Here is a 15,881-nt window from a genome sequence, read left to right as displayed (position 1 = left end):
CCTGGTAAATCATTAAATTAGAGTCAACGAAGATACCAAGCAATGTCCACGTTATTCTGAAAAACACGGTAACAGTGTGGAAATGGTGATGAGAAAAGAAAGGATCGGATCTCTTTGATTAGCGCCATCCTATGGCCAATGATATGTCAAATACAAATGTTTTAGAATCATAGTAAATCATTGAACTGTAGTTGACAGAGATACTAAGCCATGACTTTGTCATTCTGAGAAATATGATAACATGCTGAAAAGGAGGGAGAGAGAAATTTCTACTCTGTCTCTAACTGTCCTCTAAAGGACTGGATATAGAACGTGTGCATATCAAAACGCCACTTCAGAGATATAGTGTAACCACATGTACCTCTGACTATCGATACACAGGAAACAGAAAAAAGGAAAACAGTGAGGCGGATAGAGAAGAAGACGAGTAGTCTATGCTTCTACCTTGCTTATCTCACCCAGCTCTGTCTATTGATAACTACATAAACATAACATTATCTAGACGGGGCTCACCTCTCCGTCGGTACCTCTGGTTCTGCCCTGAGTCGTATGGGAGGTGGCCATACTTAGTTTGTGGTTCTATTTGAACCGAAGACGTGCGTCGACGTCTGGCGAATCTTGATGACGTCTAATCGAAACTATCGAATAGCACATGTTAGCCTGGACGCCGTAGTTCTCTAGTCTGGTAGTAGAGCCTAGTATGAGCTAAAGGCGCTTATTGATGTCGTCTCATGGAACTACAAAAGGACGTCTATCCATAAGGAAACAGTAGTTCTATATCACGCGATTTCAGTGTATTCATTAGTCGTTTAAAATCATACAACTTTATTGTCCAGATCGATTCACTATTTAAGAACTTAACTGTTCTAAAAATTCGACCAATAATGATTTCAAAAGGTTTGAAAAGGCGTTAAATCGATATCACGCTAATTGAATCAGTAATTTCTCACAACACAACTGGTAGCTCGACAAAACGGATAGACGTAGCTGTACAGACACAGAAGGGAGTCAATAAATATGCGTCTGCAGATGAATCTAGTCATTAATCTCAACACCCATATATATGTAATAATGCCTATTGTAATATTGATATTTATTAGTACTTATGAAACATAATTATAAGGCATCGGTACTTGTCGCAAGTTGTTATGACTTGTGATTTATAAGGATGTCCATGGTATGACATCATTCAAGCCTGAGATGTCACTGTGAATTTTAAACACCCACTTCTGTTCTCTTAAAAATAGAAATCGGGATATGTCACTCACATGGGACGGTATATGTGGCTGCTCTAAGACCGTCCAAGTGAAATCATCTGCTTGATGGTTAGACTCCGCAAAATGTCTTGTCTATTTAGTGTTAGTTTTTCTGCACCTAAACGTGCTTTTGTGTTCTAACATTCTTAATCTGACTTTTCGAGTTGTCATACCTACATATTGGCATTTACACGGACACTCTATCAAGTATATCAGATTGTCACTGTTGCAGTTCAAGAAAGTTCTTTGTTCCCAGGGTCTGTTTGTTCCAATATCTATGGATTTTGAATGTTTTGTCTGTGGACAAATTGTACAAACACCACAGGGATGGTGTCCTTGGACCGCCGGTAGGTCCTATAGTGTACCAACTTGTCTTGATTTCAGTTCTTTAGGTCGAGTATGTACTAATTTGTCTCGAAAATTCGTTCCTCTCTTTAATGAAAACAACGGGAGCGGAATTTTATCTTTAAAGGTATTCAGAAGTCACCAATGTTTTTTAATGCTCTTCTGAATCCCGTTTGTTAAGGTACTGAAGGTGTTAACAAAAGTTAAGCGATCCAAAGAGGGTTTCTCAACCGGAGGTTCTAATAATGCCTCTCTGTTGTTGTTGGTTTCACGTTTCAAAGCCTGTTTGATCAATTTTTGCGGATACTTTTTTTCTGTCAATTGCTCTGAAAGATTACGGGCATGTTGTTTATATTTTTCTGGAGTAGAACAGTTCCTCCTGACACGCACAAATTGGCCATACGGCAGTTTGTCCCGTGACGACTTTGGGTGCTGACTGTCATATCTAAGAAGAGAATTCCGGGCCATTGGTTTCCGGTACAATTCACTTTCTAATCCTGTTGAAGTGACAAAAATGGATAGATCTAGAAAAGCTATCCTTTCTTTATGTGCCTCAACCGTGAACTTCAAAAAGTCATTACGTGTGTTCAGCCATTGTAAAAACTCAGAGATTGAATCCAGATCTCCTCGCCACACCACAAAAATATCATCAATATAACGCTTCCAAAGTCGAATCGACTCGTGGAAGGGGTTGTCAGAATTCAATACATATTTTTGTTCGAATGTATGAACGTATAGGTTCGCCAGGCTTGGCGCAAAAATACTTCCCATGCTTGTACCTGAGACTTGGAGATACACTGTGTCTTCAAATTTGAAGAAATTTTCTTTCATTGCCAAATGAGCAAGTGTCATAATGAAATGAACCGGAGTAATAGATTCTAAATCGGTTTCATTCAGAATGGAGGTACTAGTGTCTAACGTTTCATCCTGTGGAATGGACGTATATAATGATTCCACATAGAAGGAGACTAAAAAATATCTCTCCGTATCAAATTCCACAGTGGGTAGTAAACATAGAACATCTTTCGTATCCTGTAGATACGTGGGCATCTTCTTGACTAAAGGCCTCAAAAAATAGTCTACAAAGGTAGATAGTGGCTCAAGAAGTGAACCGAGCCCTGATATTATAGGTCTCCCTGGTGGTGGGCGTAGAATTTTGTGCACTTTGGGTAGAGTGTAAAAATAAGGCATCACTGGGTAAGTAGTCTGCAGGAAGGCGGCCTCTTGTGGTGTGACCCAACCTTCAGTGAGTGCCTCCTCTACTATTTCTGTGATTACTTTCTTGATTCTTTCTGTTGGGTCCTCTTTAAGAGGGCGATTGAACCTCCTATCTCCTAGTTGTCTCTCACATTCATGTCTATAAGCCTCAGTCTCCAAAATTACAATAGCTCCGCCTTTATCGGCGGGCTTGATTGTCATAGTGCGATCTTGTGTGAGAGCACGTAGCGCAATTTGTTCTTTCTTTGGTAAATTACTGTAAACATTTTCTTTACTTTTGTTTTTATTTTCACATAGAGTCGTAATCTCTTCTACTACTGCTCTCTCCCTCAAAGGTGAGTACTTGAGGTGGTACACTTTGTAAGGGGGGATTGAAAGTAGATCGTTTCTTAAGACCAGTGTTGGTACTATCTACAAAGGGTTTGGATAGATCCCTGTCCCTAAAAAAATAGTGTAGACGTATCTTGCGGAAAAATTTACCAAATTCACATTGGACTTGAAAATCATCTCCATCTGTCGTTGTTACAAAGCCAGGACCTCTACTGAGAACGGACTCTTCATCTGTCGTCAGAATCTTTTTACTCAAGTTAATTACTAGACTGCTTCTGTACTCGTTCCCGGTTGTGGTTGGTTTTTCTTGGATTCTTGGCTGCGTGTACTCATTTGTTGGGGCATGGTTAGTGGTTGATTCCAATGCACTTGTGCCTGTCGACTTCTTCTTCTGCCTCTGGACCTTCCGGGACCGAACCCTAAAAAAGATGGATGGTTAGGATCTTGTTGGTGCATTTGAAAAGGGCCTGGAGGTAATGGTTGAAAATTTGGGGGTGGATAACCCCATGGTGTGGGTGGCCAACATTGTTGAAACTGGTTAAATTCAAACATGAATTAGTCTAGCCATGCACAAGTGATACCTATACTCCACCCGAATTTAATAAAAAAGGACGTAGATATGGTTCAACCTATTCGGGGAGTAGTTCTGAGGATAATATTAGTGGCACTGAAGGTTCAGAAACGAATAGACAACAGTACAGAGGTCGAGGGAATAGATGGAATTGGAGAGGACAGTATACACCCCAGTTTCAACAATGGTAGCCACCCACACCATGGGGTTATCCCCCCCAACATTTTCAACATTTTCAACCATTACTATTTTTTTAGGGACAGGGATCTAACCAAGCCCTTTGTAGATAGTACCAACGCTGGTCTTAAGAAACGATCTACTTTCAATCCCCCCTTACAAAGTGTACCACCTCAAATACTCACCTTTGAGAGAGCAGTAGTAGAAGAGATTACGACTCTATGTGAAAATAAAAACAAAAATAAAGGAAATGGTTACAGTAATTTACCAAAGAAAGAACAAATTGCTCTACGTGCTCTCACACAAAATCGCGCTATAACAATCAAGCCCGCCGATAAAGGCGGAGCTATTGTAATTTTGGAGACTGAGGTTTATCAACATGAATGTGAGAGACAACTAGGAGATAGGAGGTTCTATCTCCCTCTTAAAGAGGACCCAACAGAAAGAATCAAGAAAGTAATCACAGAAATAGTAGAGGAGGCACTCACTGAAGGTTGGGTCACACCACAAGAGGCCGCCTTCCTGCAGACTACTTACCCAGTGATGCCTTATTTTTACACTCTACCCAAAGTGCACAAAATTCAACGCCCACCACCAGGGAGACCTATAATATCAGGGCTCGGTTCACTTCTTGAGCCACTATCTACCTTTGTAGACTATTTTTTGAGGCCTTTAGTCAAGAAGATGCCCACGTATCTACAGGATACGAAAGATGTTCTACGTTTACTACCCACTGTGGAATTTGATACGGAGAGAGATTTTTTAGTCTCCTTCGATGTGGAATCATTATATACGTCCATTCCACAGGATGAAACGTTAGACACTTTTACCTCCATTCTGAATGAAACCGATTTAGACTCTATTACTCCGGTTCATTTCATTATGACACTTGCTCATTTGGCAATGAAAGAAAATTTCTTCAAATTTGAAGAAACAGTGTATCTCCAAGTCTCAGGTACAAGCATGGGAAGTATTTTTGGCCGAGCCTAGCGAACCTATACGTACATACATTCGAACAAAAATATGTATTGAATTCTGACAACCCCTTCCACGAGTCGATTCGACTTTGGAAGCGTTATATTGATGAAATTTTTGTGGTGTGGCGAGGAGATCTGGATTCAGTCTCTGAGTTTTTACAATGGCTGTACACACGTAACGACTTTTTGAAGTTCACGGTTGAGGCACATAAAGAAAGGATAGCTTTTCTAGATCTATCCATTTTTTTCACTTCAACAGTATTAGAAAGTGAATTGTACCGGAAACCAATGGCCCGGAATTCTCTTCTTAGATATGACAGTCAGCACCCGAAGTCGTTACGGGACAATCTGCCGTATGGCCAATTTCTGCGTGTCAGGAGGAACTGTTCTACTCCAGAAAAATATGAACAACATGCCCGTAATCTTTCAGAGCAATTGACAGAAAAAAAGTATCCGCAAAAATTGATCAAACAGGCTTTGAAACATGCAATCAACAACAACAGAGAGGCATTATTTGACCCTCCGGTTGAGAAACCCTACTTTGGATCGCTTAACTTTTGTTAACACCTTCAGTACCTTAACAAACGGGATTCAGAAGAGCATTAAAAAACATTGGCGACTTCTGAATACCTGTAAAGATAAAATTCCGCTCCCGTTGTTTTCATTAAAGAGAGGAACGAATTTTCGAGACAAATTATTACATACTCGACCCAAAGAACTGAAATCAAGACAAGTTGGTACACTATGGGACCCACCGGCGGTCCAAGGACACCATCCCTGTGGTGTTTGTACAATTTGTCCACAGACAAAACATTCAAAATCCATAGATATTGGAACAAACAGACCCTGGGAACAAAGAACTTTCTCGAACTGCAACAGTGACAATCTGATATACTTGATAGAGTGTCTGTGTAAATGCCAATATGTAGATATGACAACTCGACAAGTCAGATTAAGAATGTTAGAATACAAAAGCACGTTTAGGTGCAGAAAAACTAACACTAAATTGACAAGACATTTTGCGGAGTCGAACCATCAAGCAAATGATTTCACTTGGACGGTCTTAGAGAAGCCACATATACCGTCCCATGTGAGTGACATATCCCAATTTCTATTTTTAAGAGAACAGAAGTGGGTGTTTAAAATTCTCAGTGACATCTCAGGCTTGAATGATGTCATATCATGGACATCCTTATAAATCACAAGTCATAACGACTTGCGACAAGTACCGATGCCTTATAATTATGTTTCATAAGTACTAATAAATATCAATATTACAATAGGCATTATTATATATATATGGGTGTTGAGATCAATGACTAGATTAATCTGCAGACGCATATTTATTGACTCCCTTCTGTGTCTGTACAGCTACCTCTATCCGTTTTGTCGAGCTACCAGTTGTGTTGTGAGAAATCGCTGATTCAATTAGAGAGATATCGATTTAACGCCTTTTCAAACCTTTTGAAATCACTGTTGGTCGAAGTTTTAGAACAGTTATGTTCTTAAATAGTGAATCGATCTGGACAATAAAGTTGTATGATTTTAAACGACTAATGAATACACTGAAAAATCGCGTGCTATAGAACTACTGTTTCCTTATGGATAGACGTCATTTTGTAGTTCCATGAGAGGCCATCAATAAGCGCCTTTAGCTCATACTAGGCTCTACTACCAGACTAGAGAACTACGGCGTCCAGGCTAACATCCGCTATATGATAGTTTCAATTAGACGTCATCGAGATTCGCCGGACGTCGACGCACGTCTTCGGTTCAAATAGAACCACAAACTAAGTATGGCCACCTCACATACGACACAGGGCAGAACCAGAGGTACCGACGGAGAGGTGACCCCGTCTAGATAATGTTATGTTTATGTAGTTATCAATAGACAGAGCTTGGTGAGATAAGCAAGGTAGAAGCATAGACTACTTGTCTTCTCCTCTATCTGCCTCACTGTTTTCCTTTTTTCTGTTTCCCGTGTATCGATAGTCAGAGGTACATGTGGTTACACTATATCTCTGAAGTGGCGTTTTGATATGCACACGTTCTATATCCAGTCCTTTAGAGGACAGTTAGAGACAGAGTAGAAATCTCTCTCTCTCCTTTTCAGCATGTTATCGTATTTCTCAGAATGACAAAATCATGGCTTAGTATCTCTGTCAACTACAGTTCAATGATTTACCTTGCTTCTAAAACATTTGTATTTGACATATCATTGGCCATAGGATGGCGCTAATCAAAGAGAACCGATCCTTTCTTTCCTCATCACCATCTCCACACTGTTACCGTGTTTTTCAGAATGACGTGGACATTGCTTGGTATCTTCGTTGACTCTAGTTTAATGATTTACCAGGCTATTAGCTGGTGCTAATTTGCTAATTTGAAGAGATCCTTCCTTTGATCATCAACGACTCCATATTAATATTTGAAAAGTATGCAATGGAGTGAGAGTTTTTACAATTATATCGTAGTCACTTTTAGGTATTTTAAGTCATGTCCCATCCGAGCCTCTGTTTTTGGATTTATATGCAATTCACTAGACAGTAACCATAATGAGAGATATAAAGAGAAGAAATTTCATACAGTTTGTCATGCTCTTGGTTTATAAGAAATAATTCCCCTCTATTCTAGGGCGGGCCTCCATTTACCTGAGTAGTCACCGGGTGAGGTGAGGCGCTCTCCTTGTGCAATACAGGTAAACACATCGAGTCAACGAAAAGTTTAGACTAATTTATAGTTATAAATTGGTCTCACATGATAAATAACTAGTACATGTGTTGCCTTAGTGGAGCGACGTATTTACTACAGACATTGTGTTGTTTTTTCCTCCCTTTTTCATTCTGTGTAGGAAATACAAGTAAACCGCTTTCACAAAGGAATGTACACCGAGAAGGTTGTATCTTGCACTTTATTTTTTCACTTTCATTGATGCAGTAGCAATACAGATATGATATAAGGTCCTGAAGAAAGCCGACGACTAACCAGTCTGGAAGGCTGAAACATGTCGACCGTATTGTGAGATAGCCTATGTGTTCAAAGCTATTTTTGCACCATTTTTAAAATAAGGATTAGCAGGGATACTTTGAATAAAAGTTTTCTTTCCTCTAACTCCTTTTTTAACTTCACCTTTATGCACTGCACACCTTTACACTTTTACATGTTTTGGTATTTACATCATTTACAAAACTCATTACCTGAAGTTAAGGTTTAATAACAGCTGAGCGAGTGATCTTTGTCTCCTCTTTCCCTCCTTATGTGACTTTGGTGATCTGGTCGACACCCGAACCACAGATACAACCTCTGTGACATAGAGGTTCAGTGGGCGAAGGAAGGCTATCCAGATGATGACACTGACCAGTCTCTGGTAATTGATGGAAATCCTTCTAAGTCGCATAAGTCTTGTTTCTAGTTGCGCTTAGGGTTTTTATGTCTGTGGAGTTTATTGAGGCTTCTCTTTTGCAGATAGACCACCAGACTCAATTTGGTTTGTAAAATCTCAAATTGCATAACAAATCCAGGCCCATATTTTCTCAATTTGGAGTGGCTCGTCTAGGGAAGCTCGTTGGAGCAGGGTCAGCCCCCTCAGGAATCCCAGTACCCTATCCAGGGGTGAAGTATCGTCAGCCACATACAGGGTCCAATAATACCCTTGAAAGGCAGTGTCGATGGCAGCCTGTGTATTAACCGTTGTACCATTTCCTAGTCTCATGGTTCCTATCGATGGGCACTGCTGGTCCCATTTTACCAACCATGCAAACAGTCTTCCTGAGTGGTCACCCTCAGCATGGAGGAAAGTGAGTTGGCGTTTGTAATCATGCCTCCCCAGCCACGTCTCCGACTCTCTATGCTCCTTCATCAGGTGCTGGAGCCTTTCAATCTCAGCAAGCTACTCAATCACTCCAGTCTCAAGGAGGCACATCTCCCATTCAAGGGTAAGCAGATCCTCGTTCAGTGCCTGGCAGACTCCCCACGTAGAGGCCATACGTTGACCCCTCATAACTTTTCTGAGCATCCCCCTGTGTTTCTCTTAAGGGAGTAGTGTTTTTGTTGAGGTCAAAGTATTAATTGATATGTGTCGATAGGGCTTCCATGAAGGGAGGGGTCTATCAGCGCATCCATCTGGAACTTCCAGGTCAGAATATTAGGGGGCACAGTCTTCCCCAGCTAAGTGTCAGATGCAGTGGACAATAGTCAGATATGGTACGTGCCAGGTATTCCGTTCGGAGGATCTGCGCACCATGAACTGGAGAGTAGAATTAGAATTCACTGTCATTCAGGTGTCACATATCATAAACCTGCCTATGAGTCATCCAGTCTCTGATCTACTGTGATGCTCAGATACATGGGACATTATGTAGTGGGGGGACAGATCGGTCTTGAGTCACGTTTGGGACACAATTGAAGTCCCCACCCCATATACTAGGTGTGTTTTGGTCCCTGAAAAGCACAGGTGTAAGGATGTCGAAGAAGGCTGTCTGGTTAGTGTTGAGTGCATATATGCCTGCCACCAGCATGAGCAGTGTCCCATCTATTGGCCCTCTATAATCACATAACAGCCCTCCTCATCAACTTTATATGCATCTGCTACATATGAAGTCCCTGTGGCAATCAGATTGGTACTCTCCGTGCATAGGCCGACGATGAGGTGCTGTATATCTGTCCCATATATTTTGCATTCATTTTATGTACCACCCCCGTGTTAAATGTGTCTCTTGCAAAAGAGCAATGTGCTTGTGGCAGCGCTTAAGGTACTCATGCACCCGGTATCATTTTGTGGGGTGGCCATTCCCTTCACATTTAACATCATCAATTTGTATCATGGGATCAGGTTACCTGTAGTTGTGCCCATTGATTCTGCTGGTAAATGATAATGCACATCAGGCTGTGAGGCCATACCCCCACGACTACAAAATGAGGGCCCTCCTGTACCGTCCCTCCGCCACTGGTGGTCCCGTACTTATCTAGACCATAGCACCATGATGTGTAAATAGGACTCTACATAATCAATAAGAAAACATTACCAACCCATCCTTTCCCTGGCTAGAAGGTCTATGTGTCCCCAGCCAAAACTTCTCAATCAACAACCAATAACAATGAAAGTAAATACAAGGAGAAACATGTCATGTTTGGATACAATGTGGACGTGGTATGTCAGTAGATTGAGCTCTCCTGCAAGTGGGCCCACTGTGGATGGTAATGCATCAGGCCCTCCCCCATAGACATCTCTGGCCGATCCCAGCATGTAGTGACCAACAAGACACAGCATCAGGTACTTAGTAACAGATACTCCCAAGTTCTCAAAGTAGATCATATGATAGTCTTGGTGTCAATTCTGGTCCCCGGGCTGCCCCTGATTCTCCAGTGTCTGAGCCGGTGTCGATGCACATGCAGTCTGACCACAGTGCATCAAAAGGGTTTTTGCCATAGTGCAGTGCCTCCACCACCACCTGTGCTTCTTCTCTGGCCACCTGATCTTGGGTGGGGCAAGAAATAATACCCCTTCACTTCCTGTGCTGGCAACTGGGAGTCAGACACTCACCATTCGTTTGATCGTCAGCCGGGGTGCTATCCGATCCTTTAGCATGGAGCCAGGTCCACACTTCTTCTGGGGACAAGCAAAAGTGGGAATTCCGCCAATCGTTACTTTAAGCTTTGCAGGATAGAGTAAAGAGCATTTCAGTTGTAGCACCTAGAGGCATTTCACTACAGTATAGGAATTATGATGGTGAAGTCCATGTACCCCCTTCAAACCGTCAAATACCCTTTGTTCTGAACAGCTGGAGTATTAAGTCCCTATCCATGTAGTTCAGAAGGCGAGCAATTACCGCCCACGGGGCGGGGTGGGGCAGAGTTGGCAGTCTGTTGGTAATGCGGTGTGCCTGCTCCACACAGAAGAATTTGGGAGCTCTGCCCTCTAGCACCAAATACATTAACCAATTTTCAAGAAAGAGCTCCATACTCGAGCTCTTGGACCATTCTGGGAACCCCAAGAGGCTAACATGTTTTATATCTCAAGCAGCCCTCTGTGTCTTTTGCCCTATGGTGGAAGGAGGCCATCTCTTCTTTCATGTCTCTCATTTGAGTGTGGGGATCCTGAACTGTTTGCCGCATGGAGGTCAGGGAGGACTCAACCTCGTCCACCTGTTTCATCAGCTTCCGATGGTCCACCTGTAGTAGGTTTACATCCAGGGAGACAGTGTCAATTTTAGATTCCAATGTGGTCTTAGTAGGTAGGATGGCATTCAGTACTTTTTACATTTGAGCAGAGTGACTGCGTAGGGTGGCTTCCAGGTGGCTCAGAACACCTAGGTTATAGTCAGAGGGGGTTGGCAGACCTGTGGTATCACTGGGGCCTGAGACCAAATACTTGGTAGTCTTGGGTTTCACCATCATGTTCTTAGTAATGTATGATGCTGGTAATTATTTCAAGGTAGACCCTTGAATGCTCTTGGGTCTGCCAGCAAACCAACACCCAGTGCGCATTGTTGGGCCTCAGCACTATAAATGGCATCCTCTCACTCCCTCCATGTAGCCTCAGGCAGGCATCTGTAGGGCTGCTGCGGTCCCAGACACAGAAGTCAGCAACAGCCTTGGAGGGTGGGAGATACAAAGTCAAGGTGTGCCATTGGGTGCAAAGTACAGAGCACTCCAGCTGGGTCCTCATCATTCCCAATAGGGTGCCCACCAGTCTGATTCATTTGTTAGTACTCTCTCTGTGGCAGGGGCCATGAGGTTCGCCGATGATGCAGTGGTGTATGGGCCACCACTGTCCTACTGGGTCGCAAAATCCTCGCTCTGCCTGGGGTCTGTCACAGGAAGCACAAAGACCCCACGTGCCCAGTGACATTCCCATCAAGCGCTGGCATCAGTCCTTAAGTAAGCAATCGGGTCCCCCAGTGTGGTGTTTCAGTCCTTCAGGCTGTTGCAGGGTCCCTTTCAGTGCTAGGCCCCTGTTCGCCTGGATTCGCAATCAAGTCTCCATCACTGCCATCTTTCAATGAGTCGCCATCATGTAGGCCTCATGTAGCCAGAAGCCCTCCAGCGATCAGGCCCCAATAGGCCACAGCATGTCCCAGGGGGAGGGGCCGGCAATTTTCCAGGGTTCCACGGGGCTCTATGGAGTGTGAGTCAGCCTTCCCCCGGTCTCCTCGCGCCCAGCCGCTAGGTGTCCCAAGTATGTGTTCTAGTCCTGGCTCTCCAGGACATCACAGCTCCCTATTCCACTACCATTATGTGGTAGACAGTCACACAGGTCCCCTGTATCCGGCGGCCTTCTACCAGGTGGGCCGCAGCAGGCCGCAGCACAGTGGGGAGGATGCAATGCTCTGGGCCACCACAGTCTGTTGCGTGGTGTGACCCAACCTACTCTGGTTTCCACGCACCGATCACCCGTTACCTCAGCTCCCCATCGCAGGCTATGCTGGCTGGGGTAGCTCTGTCGGAGCGCTATCACGGCCTTACTTCTCTGGTCATCACTGGTGCGCAACAGCTGTGCGGGATTCGTCTTTGGGTGCAACCACTAGACTTCAGCACCACAGGGAGAATCACTCATATAGCCTTGGGTGTCCCAGGTCGGCAGGCTCAGGATGGTGTAGGATATTGGGCGGGCCCAGTTCAGAGCTCGTTAAAGTACGTCCGAAGCAGCCACAATCTTAGACACACCCTCTGTGGGAAGTTATAGTAAATGTAATGTGGCGAGTGAGGTGAAAAGATTGTGTACAGAGGTGCACGAGTTATTAGAATTTTTAGGTGGTGTTTAAGTTGAACTGTGAGTTATAAGTATGAATTATATTAGTGTGAAAGTGGTTCTTAACTGATAAATGTAAGATATAAATATAACTGTACAGTTTCTGATGTTTGTGTAGTTTAAATTGGGTTTGTATGGTAAACATAAATAAAGTTTGCTTAACTATAACTTATGTTTAACCTTTGGTTTTTTTGGTGCGAATTTCAATTGTTTTTGTAATGTAAGTAACAAATCTGTAACATTGGTGCAGTTTACTGTTTGGGAGTGGAATGTTATAAAGTGGAGTGTGGTACAATATGGTGGTGGATAGTGTCCTAAAGTCCACAGTGGTACAGTATACAGTATATTTTGGTATACTGGACTTGAATAAAGTGGAAATAGGTTGATTGGAGTGGCGTACATTGAAACGGCATACAGCAAAGTAGCATACAGTGCAGTGGTGTACACTGACGTTGGATACAGTAGAGAGCTGTTTATTGCAGTGGCATAAAGCTTGGAACCATATAGTGTAGTGGTATACAGTGGAATAGCATAAAGTGGAGTGTTGTAAATATTGTACAGTGCATTTGCGCACACTGTAGTGGCGTACAGTGGAGTGGTATAGAGTGGAGTGTTGCATACTTTAAGGACATATATTGGAATATCGTATACGAAAATAGCATTCAGTCGAATGGCATGCACTGGAGTGTGGTAGAGTGGAGTGGGGTTCCATGGAGTGCCATATAATGGAGTGGTGTACAAATGAGTTTTGTACAGTGGGCTTGCGTAAAGTCGACTGTGGTATAGTGTAGTATTACAAATTAAAATTGTGTAAAGTGAAGTGGAGTATATTGTAGTGCCATACAGTGCATTAGTGCAGTGTGAAATAGCATGCACTACAGTGGGGTAAAGTGTAATAGAGTGCAATGCAAATATGTATATTGGAGTAGGATATAGTATAGTGCAGTACAGTGGAGAGCGTACAATTAAGTAGTGTTTACTGTAATAACGTTGAGTTTACTAGGGTTAAGTCTTGAGAAGTACATTGCAGTGGCATAGTGGAGTAGCGTACAGTGGAGTGTTGTGGAATTAAATAGGGTTAATTATAGAAGCGTAGAGTCTAGTACCATAGACTGAAGTGTTGTTGACTGGAGTGGCACAGAATATAGTTTTTTAACCCCTTGCCTGCTCATGACGGAACCACTCCGTCATGAGCCACGGGCGCCGTGTGCTCATGACGGAGTGGTACCGTCATGCTGCGGCCGTTGGCGCCGCTCCGCCCACGCCGCACTGATTCCCCGCCTGTGCGGGCGAACAATGCAAGTGGGCGGAGTCGTGACGGAACCACTCCGTCATGAGCGCAGCTCGCCCGTGACTCATGACGGAGTGGTTCCGTCACGAGCATGGCGGCGCCGCGCTGACCCCGAACCCCCCCAGCGCCGCGGCGGAATTCGTGCCGCGGCGAAGGGGTTAACTGAAATAGCATACACTATATTGTGGTACACTGCAGTGGCGTATACTGCATTTTGATAGAATTGGTTGCCATACTGTAGAGTAAGTGAGTAATTAATTCATTGTATAGTTAGTTAAAACCATAACAATTTAAAAGGAAAAATCAACATGATGCACCGAATTTTCAAATAATTAATTAACAATAAAATTAGCAAAATACCATTGTTCGGGTAATCTGCGCAATATACCTAGTTTAAAAAAGCAGGGTGCACTGTCTAACGTCTAACCAGGTCTAAAGTATGCAATTTTGTTCTTGAGATAAAACAAAATTACATAACCACTAAAATTCGTAGTCAATGTAAGAAGTTGTTCACAGTGCGAGGTAGGCAATGTATACACTGAGCTGTTTTATAAGTGCGGTGAGCCAAATTAAATTGCCACCTAATGCCTTCCAATATATACCAATAAAACACAAATCTATAGAAGGAAAAAGTGATTAGTGTTGACTAGAACTATCACACCTAGCACCTCCAGCATACCCCCCTGTGCTTTATGCTGACTAGAAATATCACTCCTGTTACCTCCAGCCTACCCTCCTGGTACCTTCCTCTCCAAAGGGGAGATGCAGAATGCGGGGATACCCAACGAAACGCCCAATGTAATCTTCGTTTAGGGCACTCTTAAATCCCATACTCTTGCTTGCCCCGTAAGGTGCCTATGCAATAGAATATATAACTCTAGTAACTAGAATAGTAATAACTCTTTACGATTCTGCTGCTAAAACATTACAGTTATCCAACCGAAAGAGACCAAACTAGATACAAAATGCAAAGACATTCGTACTAAGAGGGTTTTAACCCATTAAACGAGCAATCTCTATCCTGAGAACACAATTCTCCAAATCAGATCTTACCAACACCCTGACTGTTATGCAGGTAACCCAGTACATATCGCAAATGATGTAATTGACGTCTGGCGCTGTTTCAAAGGGAGGGCTGTGGCCTGTACTTTCAATGAAACTTGGTTTAAAATCTTCACAAATTTAGAGCATCTCCACAACAACCCAGGTGATCTGCTATTGAAGCAAAAGGAAGATGCCTGTACACAGGTAAGTACTCCCTCTGCCAAAAAAAATAGGCTTTAACAGTAATCGCCTTTGATGATCTACAGCGGGCAGCAGCAGGAAATATGGTTTTGGTTTCCCAACATGAAAGGAAACTTTTAGAGGCTGCACCAACCCTCGGCTGTCAACAGCGAGTAAATCCTGTTCCCAGGCAGCCACTTTCATTTGCTTGGTAATGGCTGTCTTCCATGCAGAATGTGGGATGGCACCATCCCGAAAGGCAGAAACTTCAATCTTGAATAACAAGATCACTTCATTTCGTTGAATGGATCATGGGTTACCGGGGTTTTCATAGATGGTTTTCAAAAGGCTTTTTACTGAGTTCGTTGAGCCATCCTGCACTTGATATAATATTTTAACATAGATGCCTTACACTCGATTGATTGAGTTACTAGCCCCAGCTCTAGTCTTAATCTGGAGCGATGGACATGTCACGGTTGATGGAATTGTTTTTTGTATGCTCTGATGTGACGTAACTCCAGAGTAGCATCCAATGCGGCAGGAAAAGCAAAATGACCATACTGCAAGGCTGGGGTTAAGGTTGCCTTTGTTACTCTTAAGATAGGGGCAGCAGAAGCGCTACTTAATAAACAATTTAAGTGGCCAATCCCATAAGTTATGGCTGCCGCCTTCTTTTTAAGGTCTTTTACTTGGGCAATGGCTGAGCCAGTTTCGCTGAACCACACACCCAAGTACTTATAAT

Source organism: Triturus cristatus, chromosome 7, assembly GCF_964204655.1.
Source record: "Triturus cristatus chromosome 7, aTriCri1.1, whole genome shotgun sequence".
NCBI lineage: Eukaryota > Metazoa > Chordata > Amphibia > Caudata > Salamandridae > Triturus > Triturus cristatus.
This window is presented reverse-complemented; position numbering follows the sequence as displayed.